The following is a 22,199-nucleotide window of genomic DNA, read 5'->3' on the forward strand; positions in this document are numbered from 1 at the left end:
TATCTCTTCTTCAATTGCAAAAACTCGGCGTACTGAGTTTTTCAAGATTTTCGAAGACCTGTCTAAGCTGAAGGAATTTTCAAATTCTTTTATCCTTCAGTATTCTGATGCTGCTTCCCGCTCCGGTCCTAAGCAACTGACTTGGATCTTCAAATTGTTGGACAAAAAATTTAAGTTATATCAGTTTCTTATCCATGATCTTTATATAAATTTTTGGCACCGCTGATCAACTCATTGTGCATGCAATATCTGATATAGAACAATTCTCATAATTACTTGTATTGAGACCTTAGAATACACCATCCAACAAACCACCACATAGTACGATTTTTACACTTAATTCTAACAGTCTTATCTTTTCCTATAAGTTATATTATGCTACAAATATTATCATATTGTTACCATATGTTGAGCGACTTCCAAACCCTTCAGTTGATGAATCGTTGCAGCTCCAAACTTGGCGCAATTTTTTCTTTTTTTAGAGGGGGGGGGGGAAGCTGTCATGAGTTCCACTTTATAGTTTATTTCTTGTTTGTCTTATCTACATTACTCGGTTTTCCTACTTGGCCCTTGTGTTTACAACATTCTGGTTTTCCTACTTGACCCTTGTGTTTACTGCACTCTGGTTTTCCAACTAGCTTTGCTACTTGCCTTGTATTATACGCCTGGAAAAATACCTGGCCTTTAATCTAAACTCGGTAATTGCTACTTCTATATAAGGAAGTCGAGATATTGAGCAGTCATTGCAGTACTATATATATATATATATATATATATATATATATATATATATATATATATATATATATATATATATATATATATATATATATATATATATATATATATATATATATATATATATATATACATACTGTACTCTATGTATTTGTGTGTCTGTGTATATCGTCCTGTGTTTTGAACCTGAAACTAAATAGAAAATAAGAAGACTTCTTAGGCACCCGAGCGTATTTTAATACTGTACCAGAACAGAATTCTGGCAGACAACTTTACTAAGAATGACAGGAACATTTTCGATTGTGTGGCTAACTTCCACAGGAATCCGACTACTCCTCAATAGTCTACACTTTTTTTTAGTCACCCAAAAGCTACAGCATCTGTTGATAGCCAGTAAGTGTCAATCATTTAACATCGCTGCAAGGAACACAACTCTAATTGCATAAAAAGCAAAAATAAACCGTCAACATTAACAGTATTCGTAACGACTACTTTATGCATTTACAAATGGCGATAATAGGAATGCAGATAGTTATTCCAATTTTACTTTATACATGTTTCTGTAAGAGATGGAGAGAGAGATATCGAGATTTTCGGAATCCCAACGGAACAGAGTATATTAAGAGAAAAGAACGACCAAGGATAACGTGCTTGGAGCTTTCAGCGTAGTAAAGATCGTCGATTTAAGTGCCACTTTATAATTCAATGAGCAGAATCCTTTGTCGAAATTTTTCGTAAAGATGATCATCCATTACTTGGGTGAAATCTTGCAATCTTAAAATACTTACGACCACACAGATTTGTGGTACCAACCTGTCGTCCATGAACCGCAGATGGTCAAGGGTTCATAACGCACAAGTCCGTAAAAATGAAAAATGTAGATAATTTTGAAGACAAAAGTAAAATTCAAATAAGACTTGATAATGTGTAAGTATTAAGGTGGTGATGATAAGGAAAAGGGCACAGAAAATCGTTTAGCTTTTTCGATGATAGAATGATCGACGGAAATTATCTCTTAACGCTCTGTATCGATTGCTATAGTCGTTGTTATTTCAGATAGCATAAACAATTCAAATGATTCTCAACGCCCTTTCCAAGTCTCTTCTTAAAAGAAGAAGAAAATGAGAAAGTGGAAATACCAGAGACTTGAACACTTCGTGAGATACTGATCCACATCTTAGATAGGGAGCGTTCCACATCTTAAAGAAGGGGACGTTGCAGAAGAAAATTCCAAAGCTTCTCTTACGTAATAGCAACACGATACTTATGGGGATTTTTTCTCTTATGAAGTTAGACAAAGCATAACCAGCCAGTAAGGCAATTCTTGTGACATCCTTGGGAAGACACAGTGCCTTGATGAATTCTTGCCTCAAATATCTGTCCTGAGCTATAGTTCCTTCAAGTTATCCGAGTATTCTTTCCTTACTTCCTTCTCCATTGTTCTCAGCCATATTTCCCGACGTCTAAATCTGCCATGCATTCCTTCAGCAGTTAGCCCTTGTACTTCTTAGACCAGTTTTCCTTCTCTCCTTTAATGGTGACACAACACTTTTATTTGGACAGGCTCACATAAATATTGTTAGTCTCGTTGGTTACTCTATACTCTACAGTATACTGCCACTTATTCCGTAAATGTCCATTTCAAGACTTCATTTTTAAAGGTTACCATCTTCCAATCCGTCACAACTGAGATGTGATATGACTAGTGTCCATATATCGTTATCGGTATAATCATTAACGTAGAAATTCTTATTTTCTTTTACCGAATACATATTATCATTCTACACTAGTGTGAGCGCTCTAATTGCTTGCCTGATTTCTTATTCTCCCATCAGAATCGCCTTTTCATGATCTCTCTTTTGAGATAATCGCACCTAGGTAACTAAACCTCTAAACCACTTTTATTATTCCATCTCCAATGACACTCTCCCTTGTGTGGCATACTAATTATTTCGCTTAGAACTGGTTAATTGCACGCCCTATTTTGCCCATCTCTCTAACCAAAATTTCTAATACCAGTTGCATTTCCTTAGAACTGCATGTCAATACGATGTTTTTAGATTGTTCATGATCCAATTACTTTCTTTTTCTTCCTAAATAATGTCCGCATTTATTTCAGCAGCTCTGCATAACAAAATCTATAACCAAAACAACCAAAAAGAAACAACCGACAGAATTCCACCCTGCATAATATCACCCCAAATTTCACTCAATTTTCAATCAACCATAACTATTTTCGTGAAAATCCCAAATAATACCTACAAACTTCTGAGTAATCCTATAAATCTCATGAACTTCCACAACGCATTGCGTGAAACACTATCAATGCTTTTTTTTTTTTAATTCTTCAAAGCATCGAACACAGTATCATTTTCAGTCTTCCTGCACTGAATGTCTAGCAGTGAACAGCTGATCATTACATCCTCATCCTTTGCTGCAACCAGCTCGTTCATCTCTCTTCAAAGTGTAAATTGCTGATTCTAATCTATTTCATATAATTTCACAGAGTTCTTTCACAGAGTTCTTTCAAAGTAATTGGTATCGGTATCAACGTTATACACTTCAATTACTATACTAAAAAATTACCTTTTTTGGCAATATGATAATAATTCCGTCTTCCAGTCCTCAGAACCTATACTTTGCACCAAAATCTAATATGCTAATATTATTAAGATAACCGTATCTCTGGATGTTCGCAACTGGGGTACAGTACCAGACCTTATCGTAGACATCAATTAGTTTACTGTTCGATTGACAGTCTCTTTCAGATGGCAAATCTCTTCTACAGGTGAAATGGGTTTATCCAATAACATACTGAACTGCCCTCTCCATTTTTTCCTTATACACTATCAATGTCTCTAGGTAAAATATTTCCATTTCTTTCTTACCGGTTTTTCCTTTGAATATTGCCCTATGAATATTGCCCCTCCTTGTCAGAATCTAGACTGATATGCATGAAATCTCTGGCTCGGCTCTTCAAGTCGATTGATCTGAATTTCAGTGCCTGCAGCTGAAGAAAAAAAAAAAGTTTTGGGTTGCCTTCGCATAGTCTCCTGAAACTCCTCCAGTGCTCTAATCTCAGACCTCAAAATCTCTCATCATCCATAGTAAACCTATCTCACTGCCTGACTTAGGTTCTTTTCTGTCTCCCATTCCAAGTCTTCTGTAACAGCCACTTAGCTAAACGCTATCTGCTTCTACTTCCGACACCGTTCTTGCCAGATTCGTGCACACCTTCCTTTGCTTCCCTCAACAACGAAACACTTTCACTTTCCTCTTCTTCTGCATTCCAAACTAAATAATGGCCTAGGGCACAGGAACTTTTTCCTTGGTCTTAGACCTCCCTCAACCATGTGTAGCTTCCAGCAACTCTGCAAATCGTTTAATATGAGAAAGAAATATGCATTTCACACGTTTGCCCTGACCTCATGCATGTTAAACATGGGAATCATACGCCCTTCTCTTCTTGGAGCGAGTACCGTAGACGGCGCTGTCCTTCCGTTTCTTAGAAATTATTTAGAAATGTAGCTGCTGTTCCATGCTCTCCACCCTAGCCAGGTCCCACTACAGTAGAATAACTTTCAGATACATACTGTAATTTAGGTCACTAACGCACACTAGGGTTTAACAAAACATGCCTAAATCGTTCTACGTCAACGAAGTCGAACCCAGGCGCTCTCGTTGGTGAGGTTAATATCAGTGATATAAGCAAAGATCAATATGATGTAGTGACTGTTGGTGTGCGTGTGTGTGTGCGTGTATATATATACATATATTTATATATATATGTGTAATTATACACATACGTACCATACGCATTATCCCCTTAATGGGAATGGCTCTTGAAGGGGTTAGCCTTAGCCTCCCGGTTCACTGAAAGTCTTTTGGGATGTGGTATTAGCTTTATGCCCTTCTCACACTGGTTACACTGGTTAAACCCACCACCACATTCTGCAAACTGTTAGTTATCTAGTTCACTGCTCAGGTAACAGAGGTATAACGGTTTTTTTTTTTTAGCTTTTATTAGAAGTATAACGGGATTCAACGGAACGTGGCTAAAAGTTCCGCCTAAAATGGGACTCAAAACCCGGGAATTGCTGGTAAGGCAAGCACGCTAACCACTGGTTACATGTACCCATATATATATATATATATATATATATATATATATATATATATATATATATATATATATATATATATATATATATATATATATATATATATATATATATATATATATATATATATATATATATATACATACATATATATATATATATATATATATATATATATATATAATATATTATACATGTATTATATTATATATATATATATATATTATATATATATATATATATATATATATATATATATATATATATATATATATATATATATATATATATGGGGACAATGAGTGGAAATTCTGTGAAATCTGATACGTGTATTGTTAATAATAAAACATACATATGACAGAGCATAAGTACAGCTGCATTACAGATGCAGCTCTCTCTCTCTCTCTCTCTCTCTCTCTCTCTCTCTCTCTCTCTCTCTCACCAGGTACACGTATATCACGCATGCGAAAATAAAGCTTGAAAAAACACGAAAAAAAGTATAACTCGCCAGCGCATCGACGGATTTCCGTGTTCTGTCAGCTTTTCCAGCACGAACCTCGAAAAATCACCGCAAAACATACCGTTGTGGGGACGTTGGACGATGGATGTGTCACGTGATCCTGAGGCCGGGTTGCGTAATGATGATGCAACGTGATTGGTCGGACTTTCACAGGGACAGTTAGGGTCTGCTCTTCTTCATATGATGAAAGAACAAGTCAGAGAAGGTGGGAAAGAATTATAAAACACTCATTTTCCTTTGATGAGAAGTAGATAGAGTCTACTGTCATTACTTTGGTGTGTGTGTGTGTGTGTGTGTGTGTGTGTATGAGAGAGAGAGAGAGAGAGAGAGAGAGAGAGAGAGAGAGAGAGAGAGAGAGAGAGAGAGAATATATGTGGATTACCTCGTCGAGACCATCACGTTTTGATGGTATACTTTTTTTGTATTAGCAACGAACACTCCCGTCTGGTGTCTCCTTCTCATTCACCCTTTACCACAGCTGTAACCCACAGTGGTCGACTAACAACTAATTACATAAATCACTGCTTGTGTCAATGGAGGCATCCTGGATTTTATAGAACTCGCCTATTCGTCCTTCCTCGCAAGGTTCGACAAACACTGGTCCCTCAGCTTGTGAGCTGAGTGCGGTTACCACTGCGCCACGAGGCCTGAGAGAGAGAGAGAGAGAGAGAGAGAGAGAGAGAGGGTCTACACTTCTTTCACTGTTGAGGAGAGAAAACGATCAAGTTTTGGAAAGCGCCTTCAGTAACCAGGAGGCACGAGGTTAACAAGGTTCAAACCGACAATAAAGCTCATGAATTTCTTGATAAAAAAGCAGTTTATACTACAGGGGGTTGTAGGATCCCACACGGACCTATACAACCTTCTATCTTACCTGGCCGTCCGAACTCATACCCTACGGGCATCCACTCCTCACAACAAGCGCTCCTGACGTACCCGCCAAGCACACGCATATAAGAAACACAGCCAACATCATACATCCTTTTTTATGTAATACTGTCGTTCATAATAATGTCATGTTAAATGTATCATTCCTAATAGAGGCAATAGAATGTCAGCTTTCCAGATATATTTAACAGAACTCTGTTCGCAACTTGTATATAGAATTACGTAACATTCTCCATCCTCAAATGAACACAGTTGACTGTGTACTATAATGTCTATTTTGTTTGCCTCGTGTCAGGTACTACATTTCCCCTTGCAAGATCCCTTGACCTTTCTGTTGTTGTTTTGAATAGCGAGTAATTTTGTAGACAATGCCTCCTACTCACGCCTTCACTACAGGGTCATTAGTCGACAAGTATGAACATATACTGAAAGCAAAAGTTTCCTTGCATGTGAACCAACTGTAACAGGAGGACTTCTACTGCAGAAGTCCCCCAGTTACTTTCTTTGCGTGGTGGTGACTACTTAACGCAAGTCCCTCTGGTCAAGTTTCTATGGGCTTTTATTAAAGAAAGCGGGCAGGATGGAAAAGTAAGCTTTCTTCAGACATGTTTTAGGGGTGAGATAGGGGTGGGATGAACCCAACGTCACAACCTGAAAAAGTTTAAGTATACCTTAGTTTTACCAGACCACTGAGCTGATTAGACTTATTTTACGTGACTAAGAACCAACTGGTTACTTAGCAACGGGACCTACAGCTTATTGTGGAATCCGAACCACATTATAGCGAGAAATGAATTTCTATCACCAGAAATAAATTCCTCTAACTCTTCATCAGCCGGCCGAAGACGTAGTTTTCATCACAACCTGAAGACGTAGTTTTCAAAAGTATTGTGAACCAAAGTTAAAATAACAATGCTAAAATGATAACACTAATAGAAACAATGACAACAATCATGATAATAAGATGACAGCAAAAGAAATAAGGATAAACTGCATAAATAGGGGGTCATTTTGCAGGAATATCCTTTGTTCCCCTGGAAGCCCAATTAAAGATCGAACTCATTTGAATACTCTGCAGCGTTTCGAACCTCTTCCTATATTAGATGTCACAACATTTCGTTTGTATTGTACGCTCTCCTCTGAGATTCGTTGTTTGGCAGATGGAAACGTATTGCTTAAAGGTTGAAAGAAGGATACTGTATTGGAATGGGCACAACTTTGGATAATGTATTAAGGGTTTCTTTGTTTGTGAACAATGCTGGTTCCTTAAATCAGAAGATTTATCAGTTTCTTTTTATAATCGGCGTCGGTATAATGTCGGATGAAGACAACTCCAAAGGATCCTTGTTTTGAGGGACTTGCAGTTCGCCTCCGGACAAGCAAATGGTAAATGGGCAGAAGTTTCTAAAAACCAGGGACAAAATCAATTTGGGAATAAAAAAACCCCAGTTTCACCCTTTCGTGCATGTTTCATCATGTCATTACTCCCATCAAAGCTACGTTTTTAAAGGAGTTTCCTGATGATGGGCTGTACGTCATCAAATGGTAAGAGGTAACAGTATCGTCAATGGCATTCCGCACTTCTGCGTCCACCAAGCCTACTTACGTGGGAAGATGCCTGAATGCTAAAGGTGAACGGAGCAAGGCCTTTAAATGCTCAAGCGCATCGGCCCATGTCCATCAAGCTTTCATACACTGCAGTACTTGGAGCAGAGTCAACGTAGAATTAGACTGTGTCTGTCAACTCTGCATTAACAACAAAGATCAAGACCGAGAGATGGTGACTCACATACTGATTAAAACTGAGAGGATTCAAAGCAAGAAATTCAGACAGAAACGAAAATCTAATGGAGACATTGATGATACTAGTACTAACAAATCTCATGCCTTATGGCATACTGACTTTAGGGGAGGGGAGTTACATCCAGTGACTGCTAAGGAACGGAAAACTTGAAGATCTATCGCAGCAGCAAAATAACGGTGAATGTGTCTTTAATGTAGGCATGAAAGGATCGCCATGTGTAGGTGTATTTTACAATACATAAAAATGAGAGAATGTTTCTCTTACACTCGCCACATGCTGTAATCGACTGAGGATCAGGTCTCAAATGGAAGGTCATACTCTCGGCAATGCTTGTACTGTACCTATTTATTACATTTCTATTTCTTGAGCTTTTATGTATTTTGTTCTCTTTTATCCCGCAAATTATATTTTCAGTTTTTACACGTTTCAATTTCTCAATTCAATAGGATATGATCAGCTGTCCGAAACAAATAAAAAGGCATCAATTCAGTCTAGCTACATCCCCAAGTGTATTAACTCTCTAATCATAAAAATATTAAACTTTTACTCAACTATCAGTGAAATAAGGTGATATTTCTTATCATAGATGTAGCGTTCATGTTATCTAGAAAGAAGCAGGTCAGCAGTAACAACAATAAAGGTTTTCATGGAGTCAAACTCTAATCTTCACAGATATCTACCAAAAAATGTATTATTTGGGGCCGACAAATGAAAGTTTCCACGAAGCTTCCACAAAACCCTTTCATCTGTTTATAATCTATTTTGTAATCAAGCAGACAGAGACCCAATCTTCCTGGCAACGGCAGGTGAAAATCGACAATAATTACCGACTCATCATTGCAATTTCTTCCTTAACAAGTGTGTGAAACGCTTGTCTGGAAGTTTCCTGGACTTCGCGACTTATTGCCTTCCTTTTTTCCTTGTTTTGTTTTCATTTCTTTCATCAACAATTATCACGAACTTGAATGCACCTCCTCTTTGAGAAAGCCTTCTGCAGTGCGTCTTCCATGAGCATGTAAAAACAAACGTCCTGGCATGTGTCTAGAGCCAGTATGAAAATAAAAAGGGAAAGCCTTTAAGTTGTTTTGTTAAATTTATCGGAAGATAGGGTCTAAAATTTACTTCCTAGGTAACTACTTATCATTATACATAAATTCTATGATTTACTGCCACTCCTCGAAGGCGGAAGAAGAAGAAGGGGGACTGTGTTCGCTAGAAGGATCAAGGAGGCTTAGAGATGACGGAGTGGACCTTGAGGCTGAACGATAGGTTTCATATTGCAGGCGTTCCCCCTCATTGAATTTCAGTCCTCCTCTACCTCGTTATCCGTTCCATAGAAAATGTTCAATTCATACGTTGCTACTTACTGAAAGTTTTTTGTATCTTTTTTTTCACAGAGATATCAGTTCTGTCAGTTACAAGAATTCTAGGCTACGTGCCTTTTCTTCAGGCGTACGCGTTTCGAAAACTCATACACAGCGCACACGGTCTAAAAATAACTTGAAAGGATTAATACGTTAACTCGGAAAAGCCCTTTAGGGTACTGAGTCAGTCACTACTTCGAGAAAAGGAAAGGGAATTGGTGTCAGAGAGAGAGAGAGAGAGAGAGAGAGAGAGAGAGAGAGAGAGAGAGAGAGAGAGAGATAACATCATCTGATAATCCACCGGAGAAAAGTAAGACGAAAAAGATTCTCAACGTTTGCGGGAACAACAGATAGGCAACGATCTATTTTAAATGAAACACGGGTTTGTTTTTAAGAGTTTAGAATTGCATGGACAAATTTCTGGTGTTAATATTACTTCTAAGCATGCTTGAGAACTTTTTGACACTAATATCTATTAAAAAATAAAGGAAGAATAAAAGAACGTCAACAGATCAGCTAAGAAGAAGATGAGCCTTACAACGCTTTATGGCTAAATGTCTACCCTACATTAATTATATCTATTTAAGGCCATAGCTCAATCGAGATAAGAGTTCTAATAATCACTAGCTTGTCAATCTACGTTTTCATTTTTATATAGATAGTGAAGATAATATATAAATATAAATATATTTACGTAATATATAAATGCTTATATATATAGTACACATACTGTATGTATATATATATGCATATATGTATATATATATATATATATATATATATATATGTGTGTGTGTGTGTGTGTGTGTGTGTGTGTGTGTGTGTGCGTGTGTGAGGGTGGGTTACAATGCTATTCCATTACCTACAGTATGCATTATTTTCGGGTAATGACACATGTTTGTTACATATATATAACTTAATCCGCCAGTCTGCCGCTGAATATCTGATACAAATCCGAGAAATGCTAAAAAATGCAAAATAATCTTGTTTACGCCAGAAGAATAAATCTAACAGCAAAAGCAATCGGTTAAATATCCAGAAATTTATGTCTTATAAAAATAGTTTATATAATAAACACGAACAAAAAAAAGTTAGAAAATAACTCCGGCGAATTTTAGTCCCATAACCAGCCTTGTGGACAGGGCTTGTCATTCTGAATAAAACCTATGTATAAATGCACACAGCCACTGGATTACAGTGCTGCTCAAGCACAAGGGTAAAACGAAACGTTTGCGGAAGTACGCCAGCGACCTCTCTCTCTCTCTCTCTCTCTCTCCACCCGCTTTCCAATACATCAGGAAATACACGAGTTTTTCACCTTTTCACATTTCCGATAGGCGATCGTATGTCCTCCCCGTCCTATGCTACTTCCTACGTGTCACAGGTGAAGCTGTGTGGATGGGAGGCAACTTTGTTAGCTAGGGGATCCATGTGATGTAAAAGTTGTCCTCCAGCCAAATGGATTTTGATGGAAATAGTTTTATATAAGGACGAAAGAACGACTCGGGTGTAAACCAAGTTGAAAGAAGGAATATAATGAAAGTTAATTGAAAATATGTATCATTAATATTTTTACATTTTTTATCTGTATATCTGGGAATTGTACGATAATAAGCAGTGAAACTGTTGGTTGACTTAACAAAGAATGTCACTGTTATAAATATGAATGTCTGTACATAACACATATGAATATACAGTATATATAAATACACACACACATATATACATACTGTATATATATACAGACACAAACACACTCACACACACATATAATATATATATATATATATATATATATATATATATATATATATATATATATATATATATAATCATATATATATAAATATATATAATATCAAATTCACATGCAAACTCAATATTATGTAGCTTAATATCAAATAAATCACGCAAAAAACTCAGGATATATATACATTTGTATATATATATTGTATATAAATCAAGGTGTGAAAAATATTTCATATATATATATATATATATATATATATATATATATATATATATATATATATATATATATAATGGACGCTCTTCTTCGGGTCAAGCAACAGATTCCCCACTTATTATCGTCCTGTTCCCCAATATCCAAGGTTCATATTCAGGTTACATTTATATATAATGGATTTTACAGTCTTTCAAGGATCTTCTTTTGTTCTCGCAGCTCCTAAAAGGGATAAGTGAATTGCCCTGTGTGCAATATACTGAACTTGTTCATCCCTAAATGAGAGGGTGAAACTGTGCTGCTATTCCATTAATAGGAAGGGAGAGAAACGAGGGAGACTTCTGGGGTAATAAACATTGTTAAAAGACATGTTGTTTATACTCAGTAAAATTAGGGGGAACACAACTACTGCTGCTTCTACTACTCATAACAATAAACGATATTATGTTCATTTCATGATCTTGCCGTTATTATTATTATTATTATTATTATTATTATTATTATTATTATTATTATCTACACCTGTTCAGGGACCTGTGCTTTGATCTCAATATTTCAGTCATCTGAAGTATAGAAAAATGTCCACAAACCATCTCTGGAAAGTTAACCGTATGCTACGGACAAGTCCAGCAAATTTAATGAAATCTAATAGACTACTCTTTGTTTCAAGGCTCGCCATCAGAAGACTTCATAAATAAGATCTTGTTTGTAAATTAAGTTCTCCAGATTCAGAACAAACGATTAGCTGTTCCTCGCACATGAGATAAATATTTTCTTTGAAAATGCATCGTCATGGCTAAAAACAAGAATGAAAGTCTTACTGAAGAGAAAACATCTTGAAACAGATGAAGCAATTCCGAAAGCTTCACGGTCTTTTATTTACGGGAACTTACAGTAAGGAATATTCAACCGACGCTTCGGCAGAATTTTTCTTGTTAACGATGAGGCTTTGTTTTGTCAAAGAGTGATTGGGGCTAGAGAGTAGGGGTCGGGGTTGGGAGGCTTCAGTACAATAGATGTCAACTTGAAACTTGAGCTCTCCCAGTAAGGATAACACTTTTTCTATTATGTCTCCAGTTTCAAAGCTCCATCTTCGGAATAGTCGAAGTTAACTCAAGGTCAAAGTCTGGAGAAAAATACGTTAGGAACTATTTTAATATAACCCCATAATGAGTATGGAGTTTAAATAAATGGATCTAGCCCTCTCACCTTTTCACAAAGAAAACTCTTCGACGATCAAACTACAAATGTTAGGTCATGTATAACTTAGTGAGGAAATTTATTTGGAAAGGCTTGGAATTTTAGGAGATCGCGCACAAACATATCCAGTCCTTTATTTTCAGTACTGTACAGTACTGAACATTTAGTTTTACCTGGACACCAATAAAACGGGACGACTTTTATTTCATTAAAGCCAAACGTCGCTTTTCATGGTGTTTTTATGGCTCATATAATAAATACACTTAGGTTATTGTTCCCTTATTTTTATAGTTTTATGAATTGCACAATAAAAATATCTCGTGCCGTAAAATAACCAATAAAATATTATGAATTTCTCCTATACTTTACTTAATCTATTTGTTTTGCTTCCAACCTAACCTTTACTATGAAAGGGTAATGAATATTAGTACAGTATAACTGAAGGAAATGAAAATAAAAAAAAGATGAAGCGACACGATTGATTAATAGCATAAAAATAATTGAATGGGATGAGCTCGGAGAGAGAGAGAGAGAGAGAGAGAGAGAGAGAGAGAGAGAGAGAAAATAGAAATGGCCTTGGGAGGCTTTACAGCCGGAAAGGCATTTTGATTACCCCATTCATTAATTTTATAACTGATCATTTTCGTGAAAGAGGAGAGTAAACAACCTTGGTCTGAGAAGGTGCCAAGAAAACAAAAATGAAAGCGAGGTGTTGGCGGGGCGGGGGGCGGGGTTAAGAAGACTGCCTAACGCCGAATACAATAAACATTTACGCCAACTTGACCTCCAATTTACAGGAAGATTATGGAATTGTATTTCATGTCTGGCTTCTACACTGTGTCTCCTGTATGTGATTCTGCTTCCTCAGGGACAAGGAAATGTTTTGACGGGCTGTGCCATAAAAAATGTCTGGAACGGATGGATTATGGAAGATTTATTATCCGGCTGAGGGTCAGTTTGGGTGCTGTGTTTGTTTGATACTGCGGCTGATTAAGTTTGGTTGAAGTTCCAAATCCTATGTTTTTTTCCTGACGAAGTGTCCATCCAAGGTCACCGGTCTTTAAAAAATTAAAACTCGAATCTTTACTAAGAACAAAGCTTTCAAATGTTTGCCTTGCAAACAAATAAGAGAGAGAGAGAGAGAGAGAGAGAGAGAGAGAGAGAGAGAGAGAGAGAGAGAGAGAGAGAGAGAGGTCGATGCTTATAACAAATCTCTTTAGCATGGATTCTAAAATTTTGAGTCACTTATGTTTCATCACCTTATTCAAATTGTGATTCCTCAAATGTAGACAGGGAAAAAAGCAGACAATAAACTATACTCACGCACCTGGAGGAATCCTTACTTATCTGTTAAAAAATATACAAGTTTCTGGCCCTTGCCAATCAGGTATAGCATTCCTACCTTGAATCTATAATGATACAGCGCTGAAAAAAAAAAAATTCAGGCCAGAAAAAACTTTAAAACGCTGCTCTTGAATGAATACAGAAATTCTGTGAACAACTGAAAGTTCAATTGCGAATAACGTTAGGTCTGATAGGGATTTTCATTCTCGAGATACGCAATAATAAGGCTTAAACAGGAACTTTCGGACTAATGCTATGCAATCCGCCAACCAAAAAAAGTACCTTTACAGCAAAAGTTACATGCCTGACGCTCCCAAAAAACCTGATCACTTTTTGCCAGTCACGAGGCCCACCTATGGTAAAAATTTTCCTAGCTATCCACACACAACTTTCTGCTTAATCACCTAACAAACAGAGAGAAAAAAACAATCCAAACAAAAAACATATCCACCTTGGAGGAGGTAAGTAAGTAAGTACATTTTTAATGGAAGAGTGACGGTATTTTATGCTGTTGATTCGTAGCATCTCCTTCTAACGGTTCAAGCTGGAAGGGACAATGCCTGCAAATGCACTTTACCACTCGAAAGATCAAGAGGCCAAAGCTGTACTCTTCTTGCCAAAACGTCACGAGAAATACGGTTTTCTGGTGCCCGAATCCTTCATTAACACAAAAGTCCAACTCCTCTTCAGAAATCATGGTTTCCTTTTCTCTTAAGAGTAAATATTGCCATGTTTATTCGTCACCTTGGAAGGGAGGGGCGACGTGTCACCCGCAGTGGTAACGCTATCCCATGGCAGTTGATGGCCTTGCGTTGTTAATATCCTCGTCTCTGTCTATACCCTAGCAATTTCACTCTCTCTTTATCGACGTATCATTTTACTTAATAGTATTTAATCGTCTATCTGAAAAAGCAGTTACTCGAATGAAATGCAATAATTATATAAGAATTACTTACTTGAACACCTTCATTTTAAATCAGGAATTCTTTGGCCATAACTTTTTTTTTTTGTAATTCCATAGTCTACTTACGCTTTGAAAAATTATGTATCAATCAACTACTATGGTAAATTAAATTAGCAAATCCCTTTTTTTATTCGGCAAATACACGGGAATATCATCTCTACCTGCATTATTCTCTACTACAAAACTCTAAAGAGTTTGTTAAACACCTACAAAACCAAAACCAATGATGGTAAAAGTCTGATATTTTATTAAGGTGGCAGAGGATACTTTCCAGAGTGAGCTAACATTGGGTGGCGATAAACACTACTACAATCGCATTTTAAATGACCAGCAGTGAGTGGGAGTGTTACGCCGAATACGCAGGAGCCGTGAATCTTGCTGGTTCTCACTAGTTCATTCAAGAAGCGTATTGGAGTGGGTACTGTAATTTACATAGATGATGTAAGAGCATGTTCAGCACGAAGAAACAATATGGGCACACATCCATTTAACAAATACCATACACATACACACATACACATATAGATATACATATATACATATATATATATATATATATATATATATATATATATATATATATATATATCTATATATCAATATATATACATATATATATATATATATATATATATATATATATATATATATATATATATATATATATATATATATATATATATAGTGTGTGTTTGCGTGTAAACCCATTTTCTCGCTCCTGTAGTTATACACGAAGAATCATTATAATATTTATGATACAGACATCATAAACCGCATTATAGAAGGTAACCTTTGCAGCTGATTTAAAATATTTTAACTTTTTTCGCAATTCAATTTCTGCTAGTTATAAAATATATAAATAAAAGATTTACTCGATATTCAATACAAGTACAGAAAAAATGTGAAGGTGCGAAAGAAGCAACAATAAAAGTCAAATACATTTAATTGTTTATGCAAATTAATTAAGAAAAGAGCTTCAAACGTGTACGTTGCCGTCCGTGCTTATAATCCGCTTTTGTTCGAGACACATTAATATTGTTATTCTCGTGCATGTTTTTCTTATACTGGTGGAATGTAAATAAGTCATTATTTAAGCATGACTAATTAAGATTCCTAGCATTGCGAAGATAAATGTACGAAACACACGGTATATTAAAAAAAAAAAAATTTCAAATACTGAATTTTTCTTCATACTTTTCATCAATATATTCGCATCAAATCACTGCCGGGTCAACAAAAAACATCCATCTAATAATGCAAACTCACTCATCGAATTTCGTTAATGAAACTTCCCATTGTTATCGCTGGCAATCCAGCTACTGTTTACATCCACAATTACTATAGTCGTTACCTTCGCTTTTTCTTTGCAATAAAAGCCAGCATTCTCCTCATAAGCACAGCAAAACTATGTGCTAGTCAGAATCGCATACTGCATCATCATCATCAACATTGCAAATGAAATGCATGTCGTCATCATTTTCACCATCAGTGCCATAAACATCAGTGACCTCCGCTTATGGGAGGCGATAAGCGCCTACCATTACGAGGGAAACGAAGGTCAACCTTTGGAAAAGTGGTTTTTTGGCCTTTAACCTTCTGACATCCTCCCTCGGGACTGGGACAATCAGCATTCAGTTGGTATTTTGAAATCGGGCGTCTTCATTGATTTGTTTACTCGTGAAAAGGAACTAAGAGGAATATATCTAAAAATTATTAAATAACAGAGTAATATATATATATATACATAAATATATAATATATATATAAATATATATATATATATATATATATATATATATATATATATATATATATATATATATATATATATATATATATATATATATACATAAATATATATATATATATGTATGTATATATATATATATATATATATATATATATATTATATATATATATAATATAATATAACAAAGGGAGCTACATGTCCCCTCAGCATAATCAGCTTTTCGCATAAACTTTCGAGACGTCAAACGCTGAATAGTAACAAATTACCGATATCAAACTTCACGGCGTGTCACTGTATTCCTGCGCCGTATGCCCAAAAGTAATACAAGAGTATTACTTTGTAAACGTTATGATGTTGAAAAAGAAAAAAAAAACAAGTTAACAAACGAAAATGTTTTGGCCAGGAAACAAAAGATGTTATGAAGTTTAATCGCTTGACGAAACTCTCCCTTGCATTATCAGACCTCACCCAATGTTGGGTGACTGCTTTAGGAAGCTTGCTAACTAGCTATAGTGTTTTATATTCTTACTACGTTCCTAAGAAAGGGATCTTGACAACAGCAGACCTTACCCTCACAAACGAACTCAACATCCCACTTATCTGTTACTGCTGGCAGATCTTCGCTACCAAAAAACAATGTGGGTAAACTTGGTGTTGTCTATGAAAGTCTAAATCAGTTGGCGCAATTATAACTAATGGTGGGTGAAATAAAAAAAAACTTCAATCAAATATACAATACGTAAGCTTATTTTAATAGACATGTAAATTAATATTTGGCGCCTCCCGGAGCCACCACATCTAAAAGGAGAAGGTCAACATATATATACTATATATATATATATATATATATATATATATATATATATATATATATATATATATATACATATATATATATATATATATATATATATACATATATACATATATACATATATATATATATATATATATATATATATATATATATATATATATATATATATATATATATATATATATATATATATATATTAGGGTCAGTACCTGGAAGGGTGACCATCATGAATAGCCAGCCGCTTTCCACACAGGCCCGTGGAACGTACGGGTCAGGTCGTGGGGTAGTAACCTCCTCCCATAACTGCTTAATGAAAGCCGGAAGGGAAGGGTAATGCATTCCGGCGCAGCAACCTTCACTGAAGGAAAAAGAACCTGGGGTTAAAAAAATAAATAAATAAAACAAAAAAAAAAGGCTGTTTGCGTGTGTGTTATTACACAATACTGAAACAAAACCTTATACGGCTTCCGACGTCAACCAAAATGAAGTCCTGCAAAAATTTTCAGGCTCTCTTTTAAAAGTCTCCTTATGTCAAAGTTCACTCTTAAGACCTTGCGATGAATTGTTGGGAGGAGAAGAAAAATAAAGATGCACTGCTCGGAACGTATTTCGAGGCCGTGTTGTAACGGGATATTCCAATGAATAGCTTACACGTGCATCACCGGTGATGACTTATTAACTCAGATTATTCATTGAAAAAAACTTTTCATCATATTTATTGATGAACGATGAAATTAACTCACAATGCTTTCTGCGTGCACCTCGCTGTATTTGAAGAATTTGTCACGATGGGTATGCTCACGGATTGCCCCTTAATTCCAAGATTGAATTCTCAAGGGACGTAACTGATTATTCTGTCGGCTAATTTCCATAACTCTTTTTGAACTGCGAGAGGGATTGTTTGCCATTTCATGACGGTAATCAACCTGGTTTGTGCAACCTCGTCATCATAATCCATCCCAAAGGCGTAAACCACGTTTCAATTTCTCACTCAAATCAAAACGAGAAACATGTCTGACTTTGTGAAATACTGAAACAAAACATACAACTGCTTGAAAAGTATACTAAACAATTTAGACAACATGGTAGTTCCATAGAAGGTTTGAAATAAACTGTTTAGCTTAAATATTTTAACAGAATATTTTCCGTTAAACAGATTCCAAGATTAAAATTGATAAATACTCATAGAAGTGAATCGAAATTGTCCTGAAGTCACTGAACTTGACCTTATAAGAACTCCACTTCTGAAAAGGTCGCAGAAATAAACCTGACAGACGAAAAGAGCATTCTGGGACTGAGTGAAAATGTTGGGTGTCGGCAGGGGCGTACAATATTGGGGTGGAACTGTGGAAAAAGCATGAATACTCGTATGTGAAGCAGACTTTAGAAAACCGTTGTTAAAGAAGAAACTCTATAAGGAAAGGGGAGCGGAGCAGATGTTTTGCCATCAACAACAGTATTCGTGGATACAAAGAACTGATTTTGTAGACCGAAGGAGTAAAGTCGCAAGCAGGCAGTATGTTTAACTGAGCCTTATATCAGATCGTTGAAAGGCCTGAGTTCTCAAGAGCAACAGCAAAAGATTTTCCAGAGCTCTGCCGAGTAGATCATCATACATCAGTAAGTCGACAAAGAATATCTCCATTGTATACCGTTCGGTGTAAGTCAAACTGGTGACCCGAAAGAAACCAGTTGGATTTAAGATGTCTGAGAAAATGACAGCTGAATACAATTTCTAAAACTTCAGTGACAGCAGACTTTAAAACAATAGGATGATAGTCTGAAAGATAAGCAGTTATTTTCGGGGAGGCTAGGGGTGAGCCAGTACCTGTTTCCAAAAGGAGAGAGGAGGGACCGGTTTGCTCTCCAGTTCTTTAAAGAATCATATAGATGTCTTGCGGGTCTTCAAGAATGCAAGGACCCTACTGTCCTAGTGAACATGGATACAAAGGGTCATGCGATTCCGCGGCAGAGTGAGATCATATGCACTGAAGTTGCTGACAGAAGAATTTGATACGAAACGATAGCCGAACAGGAGGGTCTTTTCACAGAGACAGCGTTGACTTTACGGAAGCTTATGAGAACGTTATTGATAATGTGCCAGTTTTTATTTCTTTCTATCTTTCTTTTCTTTTAAAGAAATGAAGTCAGGAAATTAGGCTTAACACAGTTCAACAAACGTTTATCTACGGATGAATAATTGGTACCAGATTTAACTGTGGCAGTAGAGCTAGTAGAGACTAATAATACACCACTCGACCTCTTTTACCATCTTTGTGGAGTAGGAGTGGTCACCCTAGGAGGAAAGTTTTAACATGGAGGGGCATGTACCGTAAAGGTGTTACTCGATTAGGTTTACACTCCCCCATAAAAAGAAAAATAAGCCCCCCCCCCCTAGCTTCTCCGTAAGCACCATTAGTAGCTTCCTTTGCCTGGGAATAGGACAGGGTCATTTTTTGAAAACAGACTGACCTGAGTGGAAGCTACGGTTCAATCAAATGGACAGTTAGACTCCAGTTTTTAAAAGTACTTTTGCAACAATGTCTTTCTACCTCATGGCAAGCAGAGCTTAAGGCAGGTGATATTTCCAGTAGGACCGACATGCCTTCTGAAGCAGGAGAGCTAAAGATTAAACATAAATGAAGTTAGTACTGTATTGTTCTCCTGATACAGTTTTGAGAGAAGACAGAATCTTTAACTCCTTGCCAAAGCCAGCACGTAAGTCATGCAAGTTGCCACAAGGGCTAAGGCCTTTGGAAACAGATGGATGATAAGTGGAGGAAAGAAACAAAAAATTCAAGCTGGTCATAATGCGACGTTTGATCAAATTGCCATAGACCGTAGGTAGGAGAGAACTGAAGCTCATCAGGAAGCGTAGGTGAAGTATAAGTTTACCTTAGTTTAACCAGACCACTGAGCTGATTAACAGCTCTCCTAGGGCTGGCCCGAAGGATTAGACTTATTTTACGTGGCTAAGAACCATCTGGTTACCTAGCACGGGGACCTACAGCTTATTGTGGAATCCGAACCGCATTATACCGAGAAATGAATTTCCATCGCCAGAAATAAATTCCTCTAATTCTTCATTGGCCGGCCGGAGATTCGAACGCAGGCCCAGCAGAGTGCTACCCGAGAACGGTACCGACCCGTCCAACGAGGAACTGAAGCGAAGGTGAAAAATAACGGTTATGGTCAGTGATGAAATATATTACAAGTTCTTAGCCTTGGAAGAAAAGGTCCAGAACACTAGTTCCTTGATCATGTCAGTCTGGCACTCGCATAGGGTGTTTAGTGAACCTTTCCAATTCATTAACTAGAACGAAATATAGTGAGTGAAATCCCCTGCATACGGAGACTCAGCTTGGTGGTCAAAAGTCTTATAACCTAAATTTAAGTATTCGAAGAAGGTAACGTTATAAGAATCAAACAAACAGTAAATGGAACAAAGGTTAACAGCAGCATAGTGTTGCTTCAAGGGACATCAAACATACCGTCTTGAAATATGCTTGCTTACAATAGAATGCTTACAAAAAGGTTAAGTATACGTCACAACTCGTTTCAGAAAGTTTTCAGGCTGGCAGTGATTAAGCTTACTTCGGTTGTAATCGGATTTGAGTCCTAGTGCAACATACAGCGCTCAAGTGCAATTAAAAGTACTTAGACATTTATGTAACTTAATACTGTAATTTTGTTGCAAGTGCATTGCAAGTATGAAATATTTTTCCTTTAATATGTAACGAATCTTATAAATTGATTATTGCACCGGTTGATAATTACTAATAATATGAAATCTGCAATGTTTTCCAAGTTTCTCATATCTTTACTATTGTTTCAAGGGAAAGTGGGCCAAACTTTTGTTGGAAAAATTACTCGAATGCTTGACCCCAAGTACATTCCAAGTACAAGTACTTTTTATTTTTTTTAGGACCAAGTACACTTCTACGTACTTCAGGCTGAACCTATGACCACCGTGTAGAGCAAATAACCCGTGCCTGGTTCTAATACATCACTGTGATAGTTCATTTAAACACTAACGTGAATTCTGATAGTCAATCGAAGAATGTTATACTTTAATTTCATAATGTTATTCTAAGAACAAGGACTTATAGCTCTAAAATTCAAAGTAGCTTGAGATGACAACGTAACAGTGATTCATGAGAGTCTCAATAATATGCCTCCAAGTATTTTTAGATATCGTGATCAGGAAAGTATTACCATGAAAACTTGAATAATTCCCTTAAGTCTTCAGGTCGTCTGTGAAGAGTCAAGCAGAATGGAACAAATTTCTGCCTCATATGTAAAGAGCATACTAACAAACATGAACATAATAACCATAAAAAGACTTCCTTTATGAATGTTATGGTATACAAAGCATAAAAAGCAACTGAATTCATCGGAGAAGCAAACAGAATATAAATATCCAAAATAAACATACACATAAAAACCTACAAACAAAACAGGGTAGCTACAAGACAATAAAATACAACGTAGTTTATCTCTCTGATAAGCATACTGCAAAAACACATCCATAATCAATATATGCTGTGACCATACCCAACAGTAGACGTAATGTAACCTTCCTTGAGTATACAAGTGCAACAGCTTATTGGCTAACTTCTTTTTGGCGTCACACCAAATTCCCAAGGACCAACAGATGGAGAAGATTCTTGAAAATATAAGAGACTCTTGAAGAGGTAGACAAGGAGAAGACAATAAAAACAAAACC

The 22,199-nt window shown here is 36.4% G+C and overlaps 1 protein-coding gene across 3 annotated transcripts in view; it reads right to left on the reverse strand.

Annotated features, from left to right (window-relative positions):
* Positions 1–22,199, reverse strand: part of LOC136835312 (serine protease svh-1-like) — a 194,866-nt gene that overhangs the window by 131,963 nt on the left and 40,704 nt on the right. The window lies entirely within an intron of this gene.

The sequence above is a fragment of the Macrobrachium rosenbergii genome, chromosome 4 (assembly GCF_040412425.1).
Source record: "Macrobrachium rosenbergii isolate ZJJX-2024 chromosome 4, ASM4041242v1, whole genome shotgun sequence".
NCBI classification, from domain to species: domain Eukaryota; kingdom Metazoa; phylum Arthropoda; class Malacostraca; order Decapoda; family Palaemonidae; genus Macrobrachium; species Macrobrachium rosenbergii.